Below are 14760 nucleotides of genomic sequence, written 5' to 3'. Positions count from 1 at the left end.
TTTTTGATGATAACTAGTGGTTTTTGATGATAACCGTGTCTTCCTCTTAGTTATAAACAAACCAGAATTAAATGCATAGGTCTATGGATGGATGTTCTCATTGGAACAGCTGGAAGACTTTCTATGCATCCCCGAAAAAACACATGTATGCAAACACACACACACACACACACACACACACACACAAACACACAGACACAGGCATGTTTAAGATATGCGTAGCCCATGTTTATTAGTTGACTTAGTTGTGATAGACAGTGTAGTTGTAGATAGTGTAGTTGACTAGTTTAGATACAGCGCACGAAGCAACAAGCAGGTACAATATCAGCACACCTCAGCATTACTACACCCACGTGCTACCACAGGGAACTGGTACCCGCATAGTTAGATATGGCACTGGTCTCACACTAGAGAGAACTGGCATATTCTAGATCATTATACGAGGTAACTAACTAGGAATTATGTCAAACTAGAAAGTGCTCAGTAGTCCCAGGGCTACAAACACAAGCTGGCCAACCCTCCTGCAAACAGGGTGCTAATATTTCTCAATATTAGCTTGTCAAAGCTAGCCAAGGTTCTCAGCTGTCCGGAAACAACAAGTAACTTAGTTAGCTGACCGTCCCAAGTGCTAGCTGTAGCCTACACATATGACCTAGCAAGTTATAATAATAACCTGAGGAATTATTGTTGAGCTAGGGTTCAACAATAACAAAGAATTGAGAGCTCACAGGTTAGCCTGCTAGCTCAGAGAGTTAACAGGTGCTCAGAAGGTGAAAATCGTCGTTGAATGTCGAGCTGAACCGTAGGATTCTATCAGAGACAATCTAACGCCCCGTGAGAATCATAGGCTGAGGTGTAGCCAGCTACAACAACACAACTACAGTACACTTCAGACAGTCAGAGAGTGAAGAGTGGAAAGGATGAAATGGTGCGCTTGGAGCATCTCTTTATTGGGACAGGTGATGGGCGTTGCTATCACTTGCAAGTGTGTACAAGGCGTGATTCTGTGAATCAAGATGTAAATACAGTGCTCTCGGAAAGTATTCTGACCCTTTAACTTTTTCCACATTTTGTGATGTTACAGCCTTATTCTAAAATGGATTCAACATTTTTTTTTCCTCATCAATCTACACACAATACCCCATGATGACAAAGTGAAAACAGGTTTTTAGAAATTGTTGCTAATTTATTCAAAATAAAAAACTGAAATATCACCTTTACATAAGTATTCAGACCCTTTACTCAGTTCTTTGTTGAAGCACCTTTGTCATTATTGCGTATTGTGTGTAGATTAATGATTAGATTAATAATTTAATCTATTTTAAAATAAGGCTGTAACATAACATAATGCGGAAAAAGTGAAGGGGTCTGAATACTTTCAGAATGCACTGTATGTGTCTGTTATAGTCCCATTGTGTGATTGGTGTGTGTACTGATTTCTGGCACAGGCCTTAACTGATCCAACAAGTTCACCAATCATCAATGGTTTGATATGAAGTTGATGGATTTTAATGTTACATGCTACACCAGTGCGTGTGTAAAGTGTTGACATTGCGCGGCTGCTGTAGCAGCAACGCAAAATGATTCTTGGAGTGCTTGGAAATGGTATCAATGCTTTTTGGACGCTTAAAAACATATTCAATTAGTTTCATAGTATGGTAAAGTAATAGAAACCTTGATAATAGAAATACATACAATAGTGGTACCTGTATGAAAAACAAAGTGATTGTCCTCGTTTATATTTGGAGGTAGAGGACAAACCCCAACTCTAACATATTCAGACTTGACAAGACTCTCAACATATGTAGAGAATCCATAAATTAGAAGTTCCTTGCAGAAACAGACTGGGAGGGCTATTTATTCTGCATCCACACGTGCAACTGGTCACGTTTCTGGTGTAAGAGTAAATACTGCCATCTAGGGTTTAGAGATGGTTAACAGGAAATGGATACATTATTTTACGGATGTACTTTAGGCCTACGTTTGAGTAATTTAGCAGAAGCTCTTATCCAGAGCGACTTAAAATAAATAGCTACATTCATCTTCAGCTACATACATCACGGTCATCACAAGTAAGACTTTCTATAATAATAAATGCCACAAGCAGTCACAGTGGTAGAGAAAGGAAGTCAATTTAATTTAATGTTCAACTTAATTTATTGAACTTAAGACAACTATATAAATTGATTTGCTATGTATCCCTAAATAGCGGCCAATTGTGTTGAGGTTTCCAGGCTAACGGTGTCGGCATGTGCAGTCCCCTGTCTTATCTCTGCACCCCCACACGCTCTCAGCCATGGCCACATCAACAAGGCTTTTGACAGAAAGGCTCGTCCCCTGGTTTGCCTGATTGTGTACCAGCTGAGCCATCAGAGAACATGAGGGTTGGGGCATATCTGCATATCTGGAGCCATCGTTCATCTGAAATTAAAAAAGTAACATCAGAGGGGAGTGCAAGGTGAGACAAGAATTGGACAAATTCAACTGAGAGTTGAAGGTCATGGACTAAATGCTATAGTAAAACTAGCAACAATCACCTTCATCTACTTAGTCTATAGGTTCTCTACCATCTCTCTAATCGTCACCATGCTCACCTTCTTCAATGTCTCCCTCTCCTGTTCTAGCTTCTCTTTTTCCAGACTCTGTTTCGCTCTTTCTTCAGCCACCATCACCAGGGCCTCTCTCCTCTTGACTGCCTCCATTTCTTTTTCCATCTGTTTCTTGGCCTTGAGAAATGTCTCCTTCTCCTTCCACATCCCAAGCATTTCTTGCTCCACCTTCTGCCCGTCTCTTTTGATTTTCATCCACTCCTTCTTTATCATTTGCAACTCTGCTCCGACCTTCTCTGTCTTTCTAAGCATCTCCTTTGAGGTCTCCTTCTCCTGCTCTTCCTTCTCTTTTTCCTTGCTCAGTTTAAGTCTTTCTTCGGCCTCCATCACCAGGGCCTCTCTCCTCTTGACTGCCACCATATTTTTCTCCATCTCTTTCTCCATCTGTTTCTTGGCCTTGAGAAATGTCTCCTTCTCCTTCCACATCCTGAGCATTTCTTGCTCCACCTTCTGTCCGTCTCTTTGGATTTTCACGCTCTCCTTCCTCATCATATTTAACTCTGCCTCTGCCTTCTCAGCCTTTCTAAGTATCTCCTTTGAGGACTCCTTCTCTTTCTCAATCTCCATCATGAGGATCTTGATCCCACTGTCCATCTCCTCCCTCTCCCTATTGAACTCATTCCTGTCCTCCTGCAGTCTTTCTGCCTTTCTGGCCAGGATCTCCTCCTCCCTCTGCCTAACTTTTTGGTCCCTTCTCTTTTGTTTCTCATATTCCTCTATCTTTTTCTCAAACTCTGCCTTCTCTGTCTTAATCCTCAATAGTCATATATATTTTCAACTCCATTGTTTTTATGCACCTACAGTAGATAGAACACAAACAAAAATGATTGAAATAATCTCCACACACCCATACTATAATGCAACAGGAATGTCAGAAAGATTCCCCAAATGAGAAAGGGATAACAATCTTTGAGTTTGCCCTACTGAATCAGTCAACAAATACCAGTACACCGATTGGCAGCAAAGAAATGTTATTATCTATAATGTGCGTTCGGCTGGCGTCATAATGGGTTTGGAATGACTATCATGGTAATTCACTGCCTAACAACTCTTATCAGCGTTCGATGCAATGGTTCGAAGTGACTTGGTCCTGTCAGAGGCCTATGTTAGAGTCAGCAAAAGCTTCCAGTATGGGTTGGCTGGCTATGTTTGTTGACACGCCTTGAAATATAGCCTACAATTGTGGCCAACAGGTCAAATATCAGTGGCCATATAATGGGCACATTTTATTAACTGGAATCGGCCTGGTACAGGTAGGAGCATATAGGCTAATAAGCAGAAGACCTCGGCAAAATTAAAATAGCCCTAATTCAATTCATGCATTTAGGTCTCTCATAATAATAATAAAAAATATATTTTATTTGGAATGTGTTTTTCATTTGTAGCCGACAATTTCAAATCCTGTGCAGTTGAGTGCAATAGACACACAAACAAAAACACAAACAAAACACTAACAACAACAAGAGGACAGGACCTAAATGAAGGCCTTTCTAAAGATGTGAGTTTTTAGGCATATAGAAATATCCAACGCTGAATTCGACTTAATGGGAATATCATCTCCTAGTGACAGATATCTCTCAGTGACATTTTTACGCGTCCCTTGTCCAAATGCTGTAAAGGTAGTCGGCCTATGCCGTCTCAAGTATTTACAAATACAAGTGTTATAAATCTATACTATATGTCAACTATACTACATCTCTGGTCTACATTAGCCTACCTCAGTCAGTAGGCTGTGTTAAGCGCCGAATCTTCCGGTTATAATCTCTTTATATCTCACTCTGGTAATACTGATTGCACAGGTTCAGGTTGCGTCTTAGCTCGTTATGCCACTAAACTAAAAGTTCAAGAACTTTGTGTATTATTGCAGAACATTCTCAATTCTGTGTACATATCAACGTCATAATGATACCAATAGCAACGCATTTTGGGTGGAATCCTAACTCCAAATCCGCGCGCGTAAATCTTGCATTCATGTCAATGGGAAATTGATTCGATTTTCACGCGGATCTCGAGTTAGGATTCCACTGCAATACACATTTAAGTTTAAGTTCATTTGAATTTATAGTGCATTTTACCCACAATATACGGCTTACACAAAAGTAGCCTACAAGACAAATACAACATTTGAAAAAACATATTGCATAGAATCAAATTTGGGGATATACAGGGTTTTTTTCTTTATAAAGTACATTACAAACATAAAGTCTCATAAAGTACATTACAAATACGAAACAATTATTAGTCCTATTTTTTATTAGTAATAATAATAAGTCTTTTATATTTAATACAAAATAGATTAAATGGTGAAATTGGTGTGTATAAATATAATAAACTTGACTCATAATTCGTATAGTGCTGTTTTTGGAGTAATTACTAATTACTAGTAATTACTAGTGTGTGCGGACTGCGCTCTCTGTCCCGTCTTTCTGCTGTGGGGCAGCGGAGCACTCTGCCCCATCGTTGCGAGGGGAACAACGTGAGCGTGTTTGGCGTAAGCAGGGAAAACCTCACGCAAATTATATTGGGTATGAATTCTGCCTAGCAACAGGTGGCGAAAAACTATTAAACGCTAATGTCGTTAACGTGGTCTGACATGACAGGAAATAATCACAAAGCAATTCAGTTCATCTACTGTACGTCTATCGCTAATGCTAGCTAGCTAAAGTTTTCACAATGAATCGTGTAGATTATTTGTTGACCATGCGGTTCAGTACATTGCCTTTGGAAGAGAAGTTGGAGATAAAACGTTTAGGGCCAACAGGAATGGTTTGACAAAAAGAGATGGCTAACCGCTACCACCTCGAAACATGCGCTGTTCTGTTTCCCATGTATGATTTTTGGTGGAGACTATTTGGGCATCGGCTGGATTCAAAGACATTATACATCTGTCAGAACAGAACAGACACCAGCGACTGAACGGCCTTGACATGCTTTCCATTGAAAATGCATTGATCCAGGGACAGATGGATTTCAACAGTAAAGTCATCGAGAGGTTTGCTGAAGCAACGAACCGCCGCGCTACTTTCCTATTCAAGTGAGCGGGTCTGTTTGGACATGTATGACAAATGGACAATGCGCCGTTCACTGTAGACTATATTGCTTTTGTTTTGTAGTCATTTTAAACGTTATACTACCTGTGATATAAAGTGGAGGACTAAATGTTACGTATAGGCCTAATATCGAGACCGTTGATGGGCACACTTGTTACTTGTCGCTTTCAGAACCCTGGACTGGGCTCGGGCTGTATATTCATATAGTTCCGTTAATTAGCCTAGCCTACTTTCCGTGATTTAATGTGACTTTTGTAGTGTGTTATAGCCTCTGCACTGATGATATTTATTTCACATTTAAAATAATACAATTGATAAAACCTGATTAAACTTTCCTACAAGTTAACGATGTGCCGAATGCTTGTATTTTGATTAAACATGCAAGTTATTGAAGACACGTGTCTGTCTCATCTTTTTACTTTGTTGCAGTATAGGCGTTCTGTGTCGCGCTGAAGCGTATGAAGTGTATTCAGTTATGGGGTTTACTGTACATACTTTTTCTCTGCACTGTTCCTGCTGCAGAGGATGCGTAAACGATTTTCCCATGTTGTTTTTTGGTTGTGGCCTGTGTTTATACATTTAGGCTATTAGTTGTATCCTACTTTTCAGTTTTACAAGTCAAATCTTATGACAGATGAGATGGCACTTCAACCGATAAAATGCAGGTACATTTTGACTACTGCTGCACTACGATACCCATAGATAGACCCAATACATTGGTAACTGCACTACTTATACAGCTCATATACTGCTTATACTGTTCATACTGCATTCTATATTTATTCTGCTTATAATGTTACTGTTAATACATATATTGCTTATACTGCACTACTTATACTGCTCATATACTGCTTATACTGCTCATATACTGCTTATACTGCACTACTTATACTGCTCATATATTGCTTATACTGCTCTACCTGTATATATTGTTCACATTGCACTTTTCTGCTTTTTTGCACTTCTGGTTAGACGCTAACTGCATTTGGCATGTTGTTCATTCTCATGTTATGATTTAGTTTGTGATTATACACACGTTTTTAGCGTGATGATAGAGACCCACTACCAGACGAGTACAAAACATACACAAGTCACATGCAAATCCCTGCACTGCAGACGACAGACAACAACTGTCTCTGTACAACGAGTCCTGGACCTCCACTAATAGACAGATACAAAGAGAGCAGCATACAGTAGCAGCAGAGCCCAGAGGCCAGGCGAGGCAAGGCAAGGCAAGGCAAGTTTATTTATATAGCACATTTCATACACAGAGGCAATTCAAAGTGCTTTACGTAAAATAGATAAAAAGGAAAGAGCATGAAAGAAAAATTAGAATAAAAACGCATAAAAGACATAAAAAAAAGAATAAAAGTCACAGTGCATTTTAGGGTCACAGTGCAATTATTAGCGCCAATTTAGTTTCAATTTAAGGCAAAAGCGAAGCCCTTCATGTGTGTAATTTATTTTTTTTTTTCTCCATTTTTGAAAGTAGCCAGTGTTGGGGCTGATCCTAGATCTATGTGTAACATAATAACTGAGAGACCTGCAGCAGGGCAGGTCCTCATCACTGGCTGTCTGCTTTGAGCTGGTTGTCGTTGGACTCCTGGCAGCGGAACAGGTCCATCTCAATGGGGATCTGGTGAGAGTTGACACACAGTTAAAGTATGAAGGAACGAGTAAAACAGATGTCAGCGTTACACTATGAATGTTACCTAACACAGTGTCACTGTTACGTTCGGGTAGCATTGCACTATAAATTCAAATAAACTCAAACTCCTGGACAACCTCTCTTGGGTCGACATACATTAAAATGGCCCTATGAAGTCTCGAGGGAGTTTTGCAGAAATACAAATAGCTTTTTTTTAAATCTCACACTTCCATCATTTAGTAGGTAGCCTATACTGAGGATGATTGGCGCCTAGTACTGAAAAATGCAATCTGGGAAATTAAATGGGGAGTACATACTCATGCAGTACGCAAGTACAGAATTGTAGTATGGGGGTTCAAACCCGGGTCTCCCATGTGGAAGACACAAACGCTACTATTAAGCCAAGAGGACATCCTCAAGGTCTGAGGGCGACACTTCAGTTTACATGTCTCAGGCAGGGCTACCTCATGACGCGAGTGTGATTCCAAAATCACCTCTGCTACATATAGAAACGCAACAAAGTCATAGGTACAAAATTATATTTACAATCATTGTATCATTATTTTGTCTCACATCTGTCTCTTTACAGACGGTGAAGTTGAACCTCTGTAGAATCTCCACCATCGCCAGTTTCATCAATACCAGAGCGAATCGCACGGATACAGTTCCGTGGGCCCAACCCGAACAGCATGTAGGTGTATGGGTCGATGCTCTCCTTGTTCTCCTTACTGAACCTACACACGGAGAGTTCAGAGGAGGAGGGGTTAAAGAACATATCAATTAAATCACAGTAATATGATGGTTATACATGGTTGAAGAAACCTGTTTGTGTTTGGTCGTCGCATTTAGGTTTGTTTTATGGTTGTTTGTGGAACACTGCTCTTATCGTTGCTGTTGTGATTGATATTGTGGTTGTGGTTAAGATGTGGCCCATTACCTCTCTGGTTTGAACTCCTCTGGGTCTTCCCACACATCGGGGTCACGGTGCAAGGTCCAGATGGGTATCATGACGACCATACCCTTGGGGATGGTGATGCCGCTGATCTCAACAGATTTCTTGGCGACTCTTTCAAGTCGATGGGGTACAACCTGAGAGACTCGTTGATCACGCTGTCTAGATAGTCCATCTGCATCAGAGCCTCGTACTGGATAGGAGCCTGCACAGGGATATTACACTCACATGAGCACTAGTGATTGGTCGTTCACGTAGCCGTAGCCCAGAACTAACTATTTTTCGTCGCAAATCTGAAGAGCTGTTAGTTTTTTGTGTTTTTTGGGGGGGAAATGAACACAGTACTATACTTATTCTAATCTGCATAGCCTAATTTCATGACACCCGCATACAGAACGCCATTACTTTCAATGTACGTGTGTAATAGTGTCTTGCTTTTTTGTTATACATGAATAAACAAAAAAATCGCTAAATAATGTTATCTTGATAGTTAGAAGAAAATACATTTAGATTCCACTGAACAATGTAAATGATAGATGTACACAAGGATCAATCAGAAGTCAAAATGCCACTAAACTGGGCTGCTTTTAGTGGATTGACTGCTTGGAATACTGAATGTGCTACAGTTTATTATTTCCTATCACAGTCGACAGACTACAAGAAAACTGTCAGGTGGTTCAAATGTGAATAACTTGGTATCCATTCCATTAACTGTGGCCGGGCAGCACCAAACAGCCCAGAGAACATTACCATGGTGCTTTTGAATATTAGGTCCCTATCTGGCAAAACCTTTATTGATCTTATCTCAGAGCGAAAGCTGCACTGTAATGTTTTTATCTGAAACCTGGCTAAACATGAATGCATGTCAGTCTATTAGAAGTGGGGAAAAATATATTTTCACTCTATTATTTATCTAGCCATGTCGCTGAGCAGATGAGAATTTCATGATGAATATGAATATGAATAGTACACCATCAACAGCTTCCTCCTGTGATAATGATTTAGCAACCAGCTTCAACACCAAACTAAGGGCAACTATCGACTCTGTAGCACCAGTCAAACTGAAAAAGGCTGTGGCCAAATTTAAAAGAATTTGCAGAAAGTCTGAGCGGACAAAAACTGCAGGTCCACCTTGATATTCTTCGAGAGCATCTTTCTGCTTTTAATAAGGCAATAAAAAAACGCCAAGACAGACGGGATCATTTCTCAAAATTGATAATGAATCATAACAACTCAAACAGTGCTCTTTTCAACGATTGACAGCCTTATAAATCCCGTCCACAAGACACCTGGTGATCTGCTCTCCACCTACAAATGTGAGGAATTTGCAACATACTTCTGAGATAAGAGAACCAATATTAGGTGAGGAGGATCACTCAGGCAAGACCTGAAGATGTGTTTGATGACTTGTTACCCCACCTTCCACCACATGGAAGCACTATGAACTCTTTTGCAGTGGTCATATAGAAATGCTCAGCAAAGTGGGGGTCTGTTCATCTGCACCTAAAACTACCATGGTGAAACCCCTCCTGAAGAAAAGTAACTTAGACTCTTCAGTCCTTAGCGATTTTAGGCCAATCTCCAACCTTCCCTTTTTAAGCAAAAAAATAATAATTCTTGAAAAAAAGGTGTTCAAACTGTTAAATAATCTCCTTCTTCCCAACTGTACCTTTGACATGTTCCAATCTGGCTTTTGTGCCGATCATAGCACTGAGATAGCACTATGTTGTTAAGTTATTAACTAGGTTCTTAATGACCTTAGAATTAATTAATTAATGCTGATGCCAAAATGCTCTTTGTCCTTGTCCTGGTCAAACTGTCTGCACACTTAAAGACACTACTTACAGTAACACTAAGCACCAGGCAAAAAAACAAGGTGTTACCATTGACTCAGATCTTAATTTTGAAACCCATCGTGAAATCTGCCATCGTGGAGAAATTCTGTCTGACGTTGTCCAAACAACAACATCCTCCCTAATAATAATATATCCCCCCGAAATGAACTTGCAGTGTTGGACATTAGCTGTTGTGTTTCTGCATGCACACACGATTGGGAGAGGCAGCCACCAGAGAAAGGTCAGTCTACTCCCCTAGAACACCCCTGGCACTCACAACATGTTTATATGCAAACCGAATGTCAGGTAGGACACTGCATTTTAAAAAGCGTGTTTTCCGAACCAAAACAGCGTTCGTAAATGAAATATTTATTCATAAGGGATTTATTATAAGGGATCTTGTTCCCTGATCGCTACCGATTAAAGATAGTCATTACAACCGTTAGGAAGCTTTTATAAAGCTTGAATATTACATGGACCTTTACAGAACACAGCTGTAAAGGTGCAACCTTTTCTCTCCCAGGCTGACACTGAGAGACGAATGCATGCTTGTATTACTAGCAGCCTTGATTACTGTAACACTCTCCTGTCTGGTCGACCAAAGAAAGCTCTTGGCAAATGATACAAAATGCAGCAGCACGAGTCAGATGGAGAGCACATATCACACAAGTCTCTGCACTGATTACCTGTTAGTTTTATAATTTATTTTAAGATAATTGTATTAGTTTAGAAATCACTCTATGGTCATGCACACCACTGCATGTCAGACATGCTTTTAAGGTATATACCCTGTAGATCCCTCAGGTCCTCAGGTACTGGCCTTTTAACTATTCTGAAGATTCCAACAACACCTATCTACTTCCTGTTTCAAATGAATAATACTGGGCAGAAGTCTGCACAGGGATGCTACAGACACATTAGCACACTGCAAAATACTGTCACCTATCTAACCATCTGTAGGAGTCTGCAGTGCACAGCAGTTACACACTCATCAGTACCCTCTAAAACACTGTCACTATCATGTCACTATCACACTGTCACTGTCACTATCACCTGTTCCACATGAATAGTACTATATAGGAGTTTGCAGAGGGGTTACCTTGTTGGGAAACACAGTGTCTATCTCCTCCTGCAGCTTGGTCATGATGTGAGGGTTGGTTGCCAGATTGTAGGCCAGGAAGGACAGAGAGCTACTGGTGGTCTCATAGCCAGCAAAGATGAACATCATTGCCTGGGACAAGATCTCATGGTCACTCAATCCTATGATGATGGGAGAAATGGGGTGGTAGGTGTGTTTGTAGGTATAGGTGTTTGAGGCAGGTACTGTATGTGTGTGTGTTAGATGCTAGTATACAGTGTGTGTGTGTGTGTGTGTGTGTGTGTGTGTGTGTGTGTGTGTTTAAGGCAGGCACCTTTACTCTGCTCCTCTCCCTTTGAGTTGCTGTCTTTCTGCGAGTCTATCATCAGCTGCAGGAAATCTACCCGACTCTGGAAGCAGGCTTACGTCAGATCAAAATCACATGAGAACTACCAGATGCTACCAAATCTCTACAATTGTATTACACAATACTGGCTGAAGATCGTATATTTGATCAGATATATTTACATACCTTCCTGGTGCTAGCCACGCGATTGGACTTGATCTTCTGAAAGACAGCGTAGAAGAAATCTGTGACCGAGGCAGGGAATAGGGATACCTCCTTGTTTGCCATAACAGGACCCATGAAGGGGAAGAATGCTGGACGGAAAGGAAATGCCACGGTTACAAACAGGAACAGGAAATACCATGATACGTGACTCCAATCCTATTCAATGCACAGCCCTGTCCAGAAACAACTCCTAGGCTCTATCCCTAGACACTTCTGTATCCAATCCACTCAGATCTCCAAGTGTCCAGCATTTAGGAACTAGAGGTTGGTTCTGGACAGGGCCCATGTGTTTGTCAAATGAGTAGAGCGCAAACCATTGGCAGTGTGGTTTATGTCAGTCTAATCAATGAAATCGATAGCTTCATTTATTAAGCACAAAATGACTGAAAGCTATATGGGGGCAGTTGTACCGACTGTGAGGAACAGTGGGCTGAAGATGTCAAACTTGAGCATTTTCTTGATGTTGGTCACAAAGGGGTCGGAGGGGTTGTGGAGGGAGTCGATGTCGACACTGAATGAAGTACTGACGACCACATCCATACTGTATGGTCCAAAGAACCTGGAACACAACCACACAATCTCTGACCACCAGAACCACAACCACAAAATTAAAGGGGGAGTTCACTGAAATTACAAATTCACCTTATCGTCTCGGAGATAAATACTCACTCTTTTAGTTCAATGGGCTCATCGTTATCAGCCGTCTTCTTCAGATTGCTGACCAAGTTACCAGAGTGCTGCTTCATGATCCTGAGCATCTGAGTTGGGAAGGATACATGGAAAAATATCATGATTGATACGTGGATTAATATGTGCAAAACATATATTAATATCATGTTTGAAACAGGAATTATTTTAATGTTTATATAGCCTGAGAATAAACATCCATACAGGATACATTATGTCAAAGAATAAGTGACTCCAAAGATGAACTATTATTCTATACTCTGTCATCTGACCACTGAACTTATCGAAGATAAGATCAAATATACTTTATTGTCCCGGATGAAAATTTGTCTTGGATTAATTAATTAAAGTTGCTGCTTCACACAACAACAAACAACAATGAATACACACTATACACATAGTACAAATCACACACACACTCTCACACACACAGACACACACACGCGCGCGCATCAGAGTTGTTAGTCATTCATTTATTTGTGTTGTATAAAGGAATGAATGAAAGAAGGAGAGGAGAGATGGGACTGTACCTCTTTGATCCGCCCACTGGTGAAGGAGGGAGACAGGACACTGCGGATCCGTCTCCATGCATCATCCTCAGCGATAAACACGGCGTCATACAGAGGCCTGTTGAGATAGATATTCTAGAAAAATAATAATAATTATATACTGCAAGATTAACCTACTATTAATAATGCTATAATAACAATGATATTATCTATTTAAGGAGTCCTTATGTTTTTTTCCCCATACAACAACTTCAATTCAGCGTATTACCCTCCTGTTAGTGAAAAGGGAGTTGCATTCCTTGATGAGGATGGTTTTGATCATGGCTGTGTCCATGATACACAGGATGGGCTGATGGCCATCATAGATCCTACAGACCAGCAAAAACAAAGATAGCCTCAATTCTTCGTGGCATTGATTCCACAAGATGTTGGAAACATTCCTTTGAGATTCTGGTCCATGATGACATGATTGCATCACTCAATTCCTGCAGATTTTTCAGGTTCACTTTCAAGATGTGAATCTCCCGTTCTACCACATGCCAAAGGTGTTCTATTGGATTCAGATCCTGGGAAGGCCACTGAAGAACACTGAACTCATTGTCATGTTCATGAAACCAGTTTAAGACAACTTTTGCTTTGGTGCATTATCATGCTGGAAGTAGCCATTAGAAGATGGGTCAACTGTGGCCATGAAGGGATGCACATGGTCAGCAACAATACTCAAATAGGCTGTGGCATTCAAGCGAATATACCGTAGATAGAGACAGACAGACCCATCACAGATCCTGCACTCTTAGAAAAAAAGTGCTACCTAGAACCAAAAAGGGTTCTTCTTCCACTCTCCCTTTGAAGAAACCTTTTGGGTTCCATGTAGAACCCTTTTCCACAGAAGGTTATACAGTACCGTGCGAAAGTAATGGGACAGTGAAGCATTTTTTCTTCTTTTTGGAGTTGAAATGAGAACGTAGAGATTCTCATCTTTTATTTGATGTTATTTGTGTACATATTGGTTTATCATTCAGAAATTACAACACTTTTATGCATAATCCCGCTATTTTAGGCTACACAAAAGTGATGGGACAATTGGCTTGACAGGTGTGTTCCGTCACATAATTTGTGCAGTCTGCTATTGGTGTCTTGTCAACATGAGGACCAAAGAGATGTTATTGAAAGTCAGGGAAGCCATTATGATGCTGAAATATCAGAAAAAAATGAAACATTAAAACCTTAAACCTACCAACATCAACAGTTTGGAACTTCATTAAAAGGAAAGAAAGCACTGGTGAGCTAAGAAATCGCAAATGGCAAGGAAGACTTCCAGTGGATAACCAAAGAATGCTCACCATAATAAAAAATAAAATAAAATAAAAACTGCCCCATAGATTAGGAACACTCTCCAGGAGGTAGGCGTCAATGAGTCAGAGACTACCATCCGCAGAAGACTTCACCAGCAGAACTACAGAGGCTACACTGCAAGGTGCAAACCACTACTCAGCCACAAAAACAGGCTGGCCAGGTTACGGTTTGCTAAAAAGTACCTAAAAGAGCCTGCAGAGTTCTGGAAAAACATGTACCGGAGAAAGTGTGGAGAAAAAAAGGAACTGCCCAATATTCACAGCATACCACATCATCTGTGAAATATGGGGGAGGGGGTGTTATGCCTTGGGCATGTATGGCTTCCACTGGAACTGGCTCACGTCTCCTTTGATGAGGATGAATTCGGAAGTGTTCAGAAACATCTTGTCAGTCCAAGTACAAGTTAATTGCTCCAAACTCATTGGACGGCATTTCACCATACAGCAGGACAATGACCCAAAACAT

General features: G+C 40.5%; 2 pseudogenes across 2 annotated transcripts in view; both read right to left on the bottom strand.

The window, feature by feature from the left end:
* Positions 1-13309, bottom strand: part of LOC310823672 (cytochrome P450 3A27-like) — a 50484-nt pseudogene extending 37175 nt beyond the window's left edge. Inside the window, exons 1-8 of the transcript in view lie at positions 13208-13309; positions 12961-13074; positions 12413-12501; positions 12161-12302; positions 11507-11576; positions 11194-11354; positions 8245-8464; positions 7881-8041 (exon numbers count right to left, since the gene is read on the bottom strand). The product of the transcript in view is annotated as a cytochrome P450 3A27-like (transcript). The remainder of the gene's footprint in view (positions 1-7880; positions 8042-8244; positions 8465-11193; positions 11355-11506; positions 11577-12160; positions 12303-12412; positions 12502-12960; positions 13075-13207) is intronic.
* LOC310824130 (cytochrome P450 3A30-like) overlaps positions 1-14760 on the bottom strand; it is a 187048-nt pseudogene that overhangs the window by 156920 nt on the left and 15368 nt on the right. The window lies entirely within an intron of this gene.

Source organism: Argentina silus (genome assembly GCF_951799395.1).
Source record: "Argentina silus genome assembly, chromosome: Y".
NCBI lineage: Eukaryota > Metazoa > Chordata > Actinopteri > Argentiniformes > Argentinidae > Argentina > Argentina silus.
This window is presented reverse-complemented; position numbering and strand designations above follow the sequence as displayed.